This window comes from Belonocnema kinseyi, chromosome 7, assembly GCF_010883055.1.
Source record: "Belonocnema kinseyi isolate 2016_QV_RU_SX_M_011 chromosome 7, B_treatae_v1, whole genome shotgun sequence".
Classification (NCBI taxonomy): domain Eukaryota; kingdom Metazoa; phylum Arthropoda; class Insecta; order Hymenoptera; family Cynipidae; genus Belonocnema; species Belonocnema kinseyi.
The window spans coordinates 128,690,680-128,704,193 of record NC_046663.1 but is presented as its reverse complement, the minus strand read 5'-3'; positions in this window follow the sequence as shown (position 1 = coordinate 128,704,193).

Sequence of the window (13,514 nt, the reverse complement as noted above, 5' to 3'; positions counted from 1 at the left end):
TTAGGACCTAAATATCTTTGTCAACGATAACTATTTCACTGAATAGCTTTGCGTTTCGCGGATAAAAGTTACAGCTTTTTAGCACTTATGATGCTCGTTCTGATCGTTTCACATAACTGGGCAGACTGTTCTGCGTTACGACTTCAGTAGTTAAATCGAGTGCGACAAGACCAGTAGATGGTGGTCAATCGCAACGCTCGAGAAGGACGATTAGAGGCGCTAAAATTAAAATTGTAACAGAAATTACTAACAGTAGATGAAATTCTTCAGATGATTTTACATAAAATTGCTTAAAAGTGAAGTATTAAAAATAAAAATAATGTTTTTCGCAATATTTTGTTGTTAACTAAATTATTTATTTACTTAAAAAATTCTGCCTTTTAAATCTTTCAAACTTAATTATTTATACACTGCTTGTAGCCATTTTCATGCATAATTTTTTATAATTTCAGAAACGTATGCGTTAAAGAAGTAATTTTTTATTGCAAAATTAATGTCAAAGCTGTTTAAGTTTGGAGTTTTAAAATGTGCTGAAAATCACAAGAAAATTGATTTTTTTCATTTAGTTTGAATATTTGTTTTTGAAAAATGCAAAAAGCTGTTAAACTTTTTTCAAAGAATAGTTGTTTAAAACTACGTTTGATTGCGAGTACTTTCAAAAAAGTACACCTCAGTAACATTTAACAATTAAAGTTACGAAAGTTACAAGAAAAAAAGAACAAAAATTCTCTTCTTCAATATCTCTTTAGTTTTTGATTTTTTCAAAAATTATTTTAGGATTTCTGTCAATGCTTAAGAGCAATTATTTAAAATGGATAAAATTCTATAGATTATTTAACGTGAAATTGCTTACAAATTAATTTGATAAAATAAAAATATGGTTGTTTCAATATTTTGTTTTTAGCTTGACTATTTAGTTACTAAACAAATTTCGCCCATTAAATTCTTCATTCCTACTATACGGAAAATATTTATATGTGCATTTGTAATATTAATTAGAATGCATCAGGGTTAAAAAAAAATACGATGTTCATAAAATTTAATAAAACAGTTAATTTGAAAAATACGTTTGGAAAATATCTTTTGTATATAATTCTTTGTATTCTACTATGCCCTACTTTTTCCCGTTCTCCAATTATTTTTTTCTACTTTTTATTTTTTTATTTCAATTTCTCGGTCCTATGCACCTTGTCCTCCTCTTCAAACTTTTTTGTCCTACTTTGCTATTTTTTATAAAACTTTTGAGTCCTATTTTGTTTTCTTTTTTAAATAAATTTTTGTCCTGCTTTGTCCTCATTTTTCAAAGTGTTTCGTCCTATTTTTCGAAAATCATTTCTGGTCACACTACCGAGTCGAAATATAAGACCTGTTTTGACGCTCCAAGTGGAAGTATTGTCCCTACATTGTGGCCGTTTATTCTACTAGCTCCTACGTACACTCTCCTAAAGATATTTTCATTCTATTTTGCCTCTGTATATGTGGCGTCGTTGCCTCGACGCTGCAATACTTACGAAGGAATCACCTTATTATTCACTGCAAGTAAAATACACTCAAAAATACTCATTCCTAGGGTAATGAAAATTTCCAAATCTTGCATTTGGGGCGACAAAATAGAGACTTTGTTTTTGTTTCTAATTTAACGCTCCACACCCTACTGTCCTATACAGAATAAAAATATTTTACGAAAAATTAACAAAAGTAGAGCAAGAAGAAGACATAGAGACATTTGCATAATGTTTCAAGTTATTTTGCACACAGAAAAAAAATATCCATTAAATTTTATAGAACTAATCCTATAGTAGAGGATAGGCTAAGTAGTTTAATAAAAGTTAAAGTCGTCTTTGTTTTACATTGCGTTGTACTAGTCGCGAAACTATAGAGAACAGTTCTATAAAATTATAACCGATTTCTTGCCCCTAAAAAATTAATCTTTTGGATGTTATTATCATATTATTACTATTATACTCTAATATTTGTTTACATTTTTAAGCATGCAATTATTTAATATTACACAATCACTACACTATTTATAATCGCACGCTATGAAAATTTTTATTCGCCGCAGGTTCGAACCCTACAAGTTTCGCATTCCTAACGCCTAAAGCCTCTCGGCTAACCTAGCTTGAAGTATAAAAAAAAACCTGAAATATAACCTACAGCTGTGCAAGGCCGTCTGTACATTTTTGTGACTCATTGTGTAAAAATATTGCTATGCTTTTACTAATATATGTACTAAGATTTTAGATTTCAGAAATGTTAAAAATTATTATTGTATATTTGATGTGTTTAAACAAGATTTAAAATAAATCCAAAAATATTTCAAGATATTTAAAAAATTTTTTAAAGTTCAATATATATTTTCAGAAATTTAATAGATTTGAAAGGATTTCCACAAATTTCCGAAGATTTCAAAAGATTTAAAAGACTTTAAAGAATTCAAGAACACTATTTATATTTTTTAATTACTTAAAATCTTAAGACTCATTTAAATTCTACCGAAATGGCTTAAAAATTATTTAATTTTATTAAAAATCCCTTAAATTCATTAAAAATATCTTGAAACCTTTTAAATAATTCGAAATATTTTGAAATTCGATTATAAATATATTTTTAAGTTACATGAAGATCCTTTAAACTCATGAATTTTTTTTAAATTATTGAAAAGGCATTGTAATATTTTTAATTCCTTTACAGACTTTTTAAACTATATTGAATCAATTGAAATGCCACAAAATCCCTTGAAACTACTAAAAATCTCTTGAACTCATAAAAAGTATTTTAAAGCCTTTAAAACCTCTTGAAAATTCTTGTAATTTTTGGAATTCTTCTAAAATCTTTTAAAAAATTTTAAAAGTACTTGGAATCTTTTGAAATTAATTTGTAAACTTTAATCTTTTTGAATTTAAAAGAATTTTTAAATCCCGGTAAATTATTTTGAAATTCATTAAAATCCTCTTCAACACTTGAACATATTTTGTAATTACATAATAATACATAAACTCTTTTGAGATTTCTTCACATTTTTAAAAATCATTTTAAATAATTTGGAATATTTAAAAACTTGTAGAGTGCAAAGGGAAATTGAGGAATATGTCAGAATATTTATGAAAATTGCGGGATATTCCGGAATATTTGGGAATATCAAAAATATTTGAGATTATAAAGAATATCAAGAATACCAATAATATTGAAAGAATACGTGTACGGGAATATTTAATGAATGTATCAGGAATATTGGAGTGATCGACCCCTCAGCATATAGAAATAAATTGGTTTAAAACTATCTCATTTTAAAGAAGCCATTTTTTATTTTATGTACATGTTACCTCCAACTCTTTGGTATATATTTATAATCATCGGCGCCCAAGTACGAATTGCCGGAGCTGAATACACGGCCCAATGTTCGTCCAATTTTAACAGCCAAAGGTCGGCTAAAGATATTGGGCCAATATCGGCATTTTAATCGGCACAGTGTTGAGCCAGTGCCGGCAACCTATATTGGCTGTTTATATTTGCCGATTCTCCACCGATGCTTGGCCCAGTATCGGCACTTTGTTGCACCAAGTCTCACTTTCAGTACGGGGAACCATGTTTCACGAGGTTCAGGTAAGGTCTGGCCCAGTGACGGCACATTACTGGGCCAAGTGTCACTTTTACCACGGCAAATCATATTTTATTTAAATTGGCCCAATGTTGACCCAGTGATGGCTGTAAATTAGTCTACAACGGAAAAAAACGAAATATTACGCGAAACCAAATTGTGATCGATTTAAATTATTTATTTAAAAATTGTTGTATTCATATTCCTGTTAACAGTTCGTGTATTTTACATTTACATAAAGTCGCATAATAATAAATAATTAGAAAAATAGAGCTTAAAATTTAGTTCTTCATCTTTTTTTAACTGTAGCTTATGAGGGTAGCTTTTTCACAGAGTTTTAACTAATCGGTTTAGCGCAGTGGTTAGCACTATCGACTGCCAAGCGATAGATTTAGGTACTCGTATTATATATGTAGCTTTGATACCCCGTAGCGTTAGAAATTTTATTTGTAATATAATGTTAAAAATGTAATATATGTATTCAATATAAACAGGACCATTAATATTTATATTCAAAGTACTTGCAATCCATTAATATTTATTTTTTAAATATCTTTTTTTTCATATCCTTAGACTATAACAGTAGTCGTTAACATTAACCAAAATGTTTAAATGCAATTTCAATTCTTAAAATTATTAATAATATTCAAACGATATGCAGTCGTATAATGATGAATGGATAAAGCAGATGCGTCCTAAGAAAAATGCAATGATTTTTTATCAGTTTTTGGATTAACTCCGGTATCCAGGTTGGTGCGGTATTGGTACCCAGTTTTGGGCCAACAATGTCAGCCAAGCCTTGACTGCTATGTGAAGGCCATAGTTATCAATTCAGCAATGGCGCGACAGTGGCAGCTAGGTTTGGTCCGATATTGGTACCCAGTGTTGGGCCGACAATGGCAGTCAAACCTTGGCTGCCAAGTGCAGGCCATATTTATCATTCCGTTATTGGTGCGATAATGGCAGCTGAGCTTCAGCAATATTTTTGCCGACTATGGGTCAGTATTGGGCTGTATGTGACTTCGCACTTGGGCGATCTTATTAATAGTGGTTACAAGTAAACTGTAATCAACATCGGGTTTTTGGAGAATAACGTACGAATAAGAATCATCGCTGACCGAATCCATTTGAAATCAGCAGGGACCTACATTTGATTTCGCTGAATTTCTCGAGAGCGAAATATGTTGTTTTTTAAAGGAAATTATACTTTTTTGTATGTTTTCACAATATGAAGAAAATTGGTTGAATTTGGAAAAGTTTAATTAGCAATTAAAAAATATTAGTTTTTATGTGATTTGAATTTAACACGAATAATTGAAATTTTAAGCGCTTTGATTTTGAATTAGTTTTAATATCCCAATTTTTCGTCCATATAAATTTTGTCAGTTTAAAATGAAGTTTGAATTCTTTAACTTTCAAGGTTCTGGAGTAGAATTTTTTTCATTTTTAATGTTTTCAATTTAAAATTATTATTTAGTTTGAAAGTTTGTGTAGTATAATTCAATTCGTTCATTGATTTTATAACAGTTCGCCTAATTAGCTTGAAGTTCAAATTATAATTTCGTTCTGTAATCACAATTTAAATTCTAGAATTTCAGACGCTTAAACTTTGAAAGATTCAATTTAGTTTTCAATATTAAATTGTCAAATCTTGATCGCTTTTAATTTATAATTGTTCAAATTTAAAAGTTTGTCATTTTTAATTATTTAATTTGGAACGCTTTTAAGTATAAATAATTTTCAATGATCTCATCTTAAAACATTCATTTTTAAAGGTTTTAACATTGCCCTATTTTTTAAATTTTTAATCTGAAATCATTCAACTTCGTGATTCTTTAATTCAAAAGAGAATTGTGTGAAAGGAAAATCTATTTCTCCACAGGTTGTGGTAACTAATTTGGAGTTATTTTTCGTGGTACAGAAAAAACTCAATGCAAAAGATTTGTATCTTTCTTACCTCTTTCTTTTGATGTTTCTTCTCGTGTGTTTATTACCTTTTTTTTTGGGGGGGGGGGGTCTAGATCTGGGTTCTTAAAACTATCTTTAAAATCTTAGTACTGATTTGCAATTTTCCTTTTGCTTGCAGTCACCAGATTAGGGCAAACTTCTTTCCTCTTGAAGCCATTTTGATGTTATTAATTTAATATTTATTATTTAAAACCAATTAACTTGTTGCTTTTACAAACTGTGGTGAGGGAATTTTAGAGAAAACAACAAAGTATCTGTCATGACGGCGCAGGCGTCGAGGCAACGTCGCCACCTATTTTGTGCGTTAAAATTGTAGAGCGTTAAAAGAGAATTTTTAAAATCGACGGAGAATATGGAGATTCAAAGGAGACATAAGTAAAACTCAAGAATATAGAGAGAAGACCTTCAATGTAGGGGCTGAAACTTACACAGAATTTGAGGAGGTTCGAATAAGAACCACACGAATGTGTTAAGTTTTTTGAATAAAATAGTGTTTCTGTAATTTGCGTAAAAAAAATTTCGTTCCGAGCTATTTAGAAAAATACCTGTAAAAATGATGTCGCGAGGCCCATTGTTGAGACACCTTAACTTTTACATGACCCTAGAGCTAAGAATATGTTGGAAAAAATTTTAAAAAGTGCTGGAGTGTCCTACAACATGTTTAGAATCCAGTAGAGACCTTAATATTTGAAAATATTTAAAAATGTCAGTTTTGCAAGGATTTTTGTTGAATGTTTTTATTTAAAAATTGAATTCAGTTATCGCGCTGTTTAATAGTTTAAAATGTGTAGAAAAAACGGTCCGTCATAACACATCGTTCAATAAGTCCTGAGACTAACAACGAAAACAACTTTTTTTTTCAAAAATCATTTTTATTCATCAACATAATCTCCTTTTAGAGTGATACAATCTTTCCAACGCCTTTCCAACATTTCTATACCATGTTTATAGAAAGATGTATCCTTTGCTTCAAAATAGGCTTCAGTTTCGGCAATGACTTCCTCATTCGAGTTAAATTTTGTTTCCCTGGAGAATTTTTTTGAGATCAGCAAAGAGCCAGTAGTCGCTAGGGGCTAAACCTGGCGAATACGGGGGGTAGGGAAGCAAATAAAAGCCCAACTCGTTGATTTTTGCCATTGTTTTCATGGACTTGTGGCATGGCTTTTTTTGTTCCATTGAAAGCAATCGCGGCACCCACTTGGAAAAAACCTTTTTCATGCTCATTTTTTCATGAAGGATTGTAAATACGCTTCCAGATGATATCTGTGTCATTTCTATAATCTCACGGACCTTTAATTTGCGATTTTTCATTACGATTTTTAAAACTTCACTCACATTCTTCGGTGTAACGGCTTCCAATGGCCTACCTGAACGTTCCGCATCGTTTGTGTCCATACGAACCCGTTTAAACTCAGCATAACAACGACAAATCGTTGATTTGGATGGAGAGGAGTCCGGGTAACGTTTTTCAAGCCACTGCTGGACTTCTACGGTGTTTTTACCCATTAAAAAACAATGTTTAATCAACACGCGAAACTCGCTTTGTTCCATTTTTCAAACAAATTACAACGTGACTTTACTCTAACCTCGATAATTCTGCTGTTTGAGGTCAATCGACGTGAAATTTTTACACGTTTCATGTGAAGGTTCGCACTTTAGGAAAACGTGGCTAGTTTGGTACTACTAGCACCATCTCTGGGTTAGTCTCGGGACTTATTGAACGATTTGTTATTTCCCAACGGAAGTCAGACATTTTCTCCAGATTTTCCCGTAGCTGCTGCTTGCTCAGCAGGGCCGTTTCAAAACTTTGAGGTGGGCTGCGCCCTTCTCTCTTGATACAAAATTTTGATATTATAATGCAGTAACAAGCTTGCACACGAATTATCTTGTATTTTGTTTATTTAATAAAGTACACTTATTTTGGTATTATTATATAATTTTGTAATTATTAGGCTGTTAATTCACTACGGAAATGCGCAAAAGATTTGTTTATATGAGCAATTCCTTGTGCGTATTTTTAAAAAAATTATTCGTAATAAGATAATGTTGCACCGTCTGTCTTCATACGCTCTAATGCATTCAAAAGAAAGAAAAGAATTGCTGCATACAGATACTCAATGACAATCATCGTTTTAGTTTGCTTCGATATATGTAAAAGGAATAATTATTATTGTACACAGATACGTGATTGTAAAATTTTGTTAGCAATTGCCGTTTATGAACAATTATTATCGTATATTTTTGTGCTATAATTCTAATCATTATTATTACTTATATATTATATAGGTGCAATTTCATGTCAAATCATGTGAAGAACTTGAGCTATTGTAAGTAATTTTTATGAAAATTGTAGTATTTGTTCTCGTAGGTCTTGAAAGAAAAACCGTAACATGATTTTTGAATAATTCCAAGAAATTACAGGATACTCAAAATTGAAAAATTTTGTCTTTTTTCTTTGAACTCTCATAACTTTTGTGATTTTAATACTATTAAGGTCTATTTTTTTTAATATTTGTAATGTGATGCAGATATGAACAAATATTTCTTGAAACTTACACTTACACTCTAAATAATTCAGTTTACAAATTCATTTTTGAAAAATCCAAGAAGTTTTTAAAATTTTTTAGTGACAAAAATATTTCTTGACAACTGCATCTTATTACAAATTATTTTTTTTAAATACATCTGTCTAGCATAACACTTTCTCCCCGGCCTGTCTCTCCGACAAGTCTCACTCAGGCGGTGGTTGTGCCCCCAACTCTTTCGAGAGCTGAGGGTGTGACGGCCCCTTAGAGTGAGACTATGGAAACGGGAGTGGCCAATCAGACCTCCGATAAGAAAAAACGTATCAGCGGTTCCCTGAAAAGGAGACTGAGGAGGCAAGCGCAGCGGGCCAGTAGAACAGCTGCAGTACCTCGTACGTCGACGACCACAGAGCCGATAACCAGCACTGAGGCTCAAAAGCGAGGAAGGGGCTCAGACGGCACACCGCCGGGGGGGGGCAAGCCTTTGAAAAGGGACAAGGCCGTCCAACAGCCGACAAACACGGAGTCGTTGGGGGTTGGACTGACGGTCGCTCAAAGGACTGACCCTCTGAACGTGGTGGATCAGTGGCCTAAATTCAAGACGAATTTCTGCAGGGGAGGGGTCTTTGTATTTATGGCAGCGGACCCAGTCGCCAAGACTTGGCTACACAAGTTTTTGGCCGAGAAGGCTTCATACCTTGGGAAGGCGCATCTCTTAAGGCGGGTGGGGTTGAGTTGCTCCAGACGATGGTTAAGGCTACGGCGTGGTTCTCAGGTAAACTGACGGACCCGCAGGTGGTTCTCGGTCGGCTGGAGAAATTCAACCCGTCACTTAAGACCCTTGCGGCCCTCAATAACAGGCCCTTCTGCCTTAACGGACTGGTCAACTCTAAAGTGTCCAGTCAGGGGCGGGAGAGGCCTGTCGGTGAACAGGAAGATCGGGACCAGAACCCTGGCTAGTTCGAGATACCATCAGGGGCTTAGGGGGGGGGGGGCTAGTTTTGTTACAGGGACCCTAAGGCGGATAATCCAAGGGCATGCATACTGGCAAAGGGAATCAACGTTGTCTCCCTGCTTGAGCTATGTTCCAGAGATCTGATAGTGATAGTCACGGATCTTAAAGGAATAGGAAAGATTGTCATGGGATCGGCTTACTTTCCATATGACAGCGATACCAATCCACCAGTAGAGGTACGTACACTAGTGGAATACTGCAAGGTAAGGGGTCCTCCTCTTCTGTTGGGCTGCGATGCCAACTCCCACCATACCCTGTGGGGTAGCACAGGCGTCAATTCGAGAAGTAAGGACCTATTGTAATACCTAATTACTACCGATTTAGATATTCTAAATACGGGGAACACCCCGACGTTTCGTAATTCGGTCAGGGAGGAAGTCATTGACAACACTCTCTGTACCGGCAGTTTTAAAGATAACATCAAGAAGTATAGAGTCTCAGACGAACCCACTCTCTCAGAAATCCAAGAAGAACGGACTGGGGTCAGTTTTCCACTGAGCTAAGCAGTGCACTCTCAGGGATGCCCAGGTCAATTAGAGACGTGGATACCCAGGAGATGGTAGCCGAGTTTTTCACGGAAGCCATCAAATCCACTTATGAAAGTAATTGCCGGCCTTCGAAAGTTCGAAAGGCTGCAGCGACACACTGGTGGAACTCGAAACTCTAAGAGCTTCGCAAGCAAACCAGACATAGGTTCAGAAGTGCCAGTTCTGGCAAAACGAAGGAACTGTGGACTTCATTCACATTGATGAGGGATGAGTATAGGAGTGTAATACGCAAGGCAAAGCATGAAAGCTGGACCAACTTTTCCACTGATATGGAGAAGGGTGCAGAGGCGGCCAGACTGGTCAAGCTGCTTTCTCGAAATCCGGATGCTATTCTCGGGACTCTAAAATTGCCCGACGGGGGATACTCAGAGTCGGACGGGGATACCTTGGCTCACCTGATCAAGGCACATTTTCCGAGCTTCAAAAAGTTAGGAGATGTGGGACGGCTTCTCTGGGCCATCAAAGTCGCCTGTGGCCCAATTGGGAACTAAACGACGGCTAGCCAACGAGATGTGACCCCAGTCAGGGTCAGGTGGGCCCTGAAATCCTTCAGTCCTCACAAGTCTCCCGGCCCGGATGGTAGATGCCCAGTCCTCTTACAGAGAGCTGGTGAGATCATCATTGGGCCTTTGGTGAGACTTGCTAGGGCTAGTCTGACATTGGGTTATGTTCCGGCGGCATGGAGGGGTGCGAGAGTAGTCTTTATTCCGAAGGCTGGCAGGATCGGTTATACTTCACCCAAGGATTTCCGACCCATCAGCCTCACTTCCTTCCTACTAAAAACAGTGGAAAGACTCGTGGACAGATATATCCGCGATAAAGACTTGTCAAGTAGTCCTCTTCACAAGCAACAACACGCCTATAGGTCTGGTCATTCGACCGAGACGGTCCTGAGCACTGCAGTTGACCTAATTGAAGGACAACTAAACCAGAAAGGTCTAGCGATTGGAACCTTCATGGACATCGAAGGAGCCTTCAACTACACCTCTGGAGAGGTGATTAGGACGGCTATGATCGCACATGAGGTGCCTATTGCAGTCGTGGAATGGACCTGCCACATGTTGGCCAATAGGAATCTAACCACGACCAAGGGTGACACCACTTTATGTGGAACCGTTGACTCGGGATGTCCGCAGTGGGGCGTTCTATCTCCCTTGCTGTGGTGCCTAGTAGTGGATGAATTGCTTCATCTACTCACGAGTCAGGGCTTCCACGTCATAGGCTATGCAGACGATATACTAGTTATCGTGCGCGGCCAGCATCTGGATGCGCTCTTCGGAGTAATGCAGCAAGCATTAAGAATAGTTGATTCATGGTGTAAGGGGACTGGACTATCAGTCAATTTGAGTAAGACGGATGCAGTTGTGTTGACCAGAAGGTACAAGTGGGGAACTACGGGTATATTGACACTGGGGGGACAAAAACTCGAAATCAAAGGGCAAGCCAAATATCTAGGAGTCATCCTGGATAAGAAGCTGTCATGGAACGAGCACTTGGAAAACAAGTGCAAGAAGCTAGTAGCGACTCTTTGGCTCTGTCGAAAAGACATAGGAAAAAGCTGGGGCTTGAAACCGGTCGAACTTTCTATTGTGAAGTCCCGACTGGAAAGAATCAGGTGACTGATTCTGAGATCTATCACTGGTGCCTCGAAGTCGACACCCACGATGGCCCTGGGGGCACTGATAGGATTGGAGCCCCTCCATCTCACCATAAAAGACGCGGCTACGAAGGCGGCCTGGAGACTAAATATGGTAAACGATAGAAGTATCTCGACACTTATGCGGATACCAATCGAAATCACGAAGAGGCCGACACTGAGCATGCCCAGGAACAAAATGTCCACTTTCCACTACCTCTTTTACAAGAAATACCGGGTTTTCCTATCCACAAAAGAGTAATGGGCTAATGGTGAGGCACACCTAGGCAACAGTTCTACAATCTAAAATTATGGCCTTCCTCCAGTGCTCCTTTAAGGCAATGGAGTACGTCGGGAAAAGAAACATTCGTATCTGCTCAGATAGAAGGGCTGTTATCACGGCTCTGAATGGAATAACGACTACGTCGCTGCTAATATGGGAGTGCGTTGAGGCACTGAACAAGCTAGCGACAGAAAATCGATTCACTCTGCTCTAGAATCCTGGACACAGTGGCATCAGGGGCAATGAAATATCGGACAGGTTAGCAAAGCTAGCAACAAACGAAAAATTTACTGGACCTGACCCAGTTGTAGGCATTTCCAATAGGTCGGTCACTGAAGATATTAACAGTTGGCTGACCGAGGAACATCAGAATGAGTGGGATGCGGTCTCTAGCTGCAGACATGGAAACCTCCGCTACCACAGACATAAGATAGGGCTTGAAGAAAGTTCCCTCTGTCGTCTGTGCGGAAAAGACAATAAGACTTCCACTCATATCCTCTGTTACTGCCCCGCGATTGCGGGGAAACGTGTACTGCTCACAGGCAGTTCCTACATCAGTTAGTCTGAAATATCAGCCAACAGCGTAGCCGCGGTCCTCTCTCTATGGAGAGAACTTTGGGGACACGCTTAAGGCTTATAAGGGGACGCAACGGGATCACCCAAGCGTCAGGGGCTGTGACGGTCTCAACCCAGAATATATAATAATAAATTATGAACGTTAAAAGTTTATTTCCTATTCCTGTAGTATTTTACTAGAAAACTTTCTTCGTAATTATAAACATTTTGATATATACAGACGTTCCTTAGTGCTTTCTGTATAACTTCCTAAATCCTGAACGCGATATGTCAATCCGTGTGGACGTAGTGAGGACCAAAATAAATGAAAATCAATTCATTCTCTACACAAAAATTTCATGAACGAACTTAGTCACTTGATCTCGGCTTTGACAGCTATAACTCGAATGGTAATATCCTAATCCATCAATTTATAAATAAACGTTCTTTAAAATTACCAATATATTGATGTATACAAACGTTTTTTAGTGCTTTTTATTTTATCTGTCAAAGTTTAAACACGATATCACAATCCGTGTCGACACAGTGAACACCAAAAAAAAATGTTCATAACCAGGGACTAGTTTGGTCACGTGGTCACCGAAGAGCATGCCCTTGATATTCGCAATGATATTCACGATGTGGTCTAAATGTTTTTCCCTTTTTTTGTTCGAGGATATTCTTTCATATTATATTTCGGGTTACGTATTCGTTTTACATGCGATTTAACATTTTCTTAGTTACACCATTTCGTTAGTCAAATTGTTATCTATCAATCAAATTTCTTACTTGAAATATAAGACTTTTTCACATTTCTATTTTAATTAATAAGTTCTTTAATTTTTTCAGTTTATGAGACAGACAATTTTAAACATAACGAATTTCTAAGTTAATCGCTCATTTCTCTTGTATTATCACATCTGGAATACTTCTATCAAGGACATTAATAAGAATAATAATAAGAATATTTAGCATTTTTAAGTTTTTTTAAACTGCCTGCACTCATGTTTATTCATAGCCATGGGAGTCAATATAAGGAGTGATGCACATATTACATGCTTTATTTCAAGAATGATATTTTGAAAGTTCTAAATGCTCGAAATTCAACTATGCAATTTTCAACATCAAACATTTTACTTTACAAATACTTCTAAAAATCAAATTGCCGAAGATCGATCTTCTCGTTCGGAGAATGTTTTAGAATTAGAAATGTGATATTTATAAACAGTTAATCCAAGCGTAAATATTGGGATGTCGTCCCTCACAGAAATAGGATATACCGGGATATCCTATTTATCTCCCAGGTTGTCCCAAGGATATCCCAGGGATAACTTGTCGGATATCCCGCAAGGATGAAATTTGGATATTCCAGAGATAACCCTA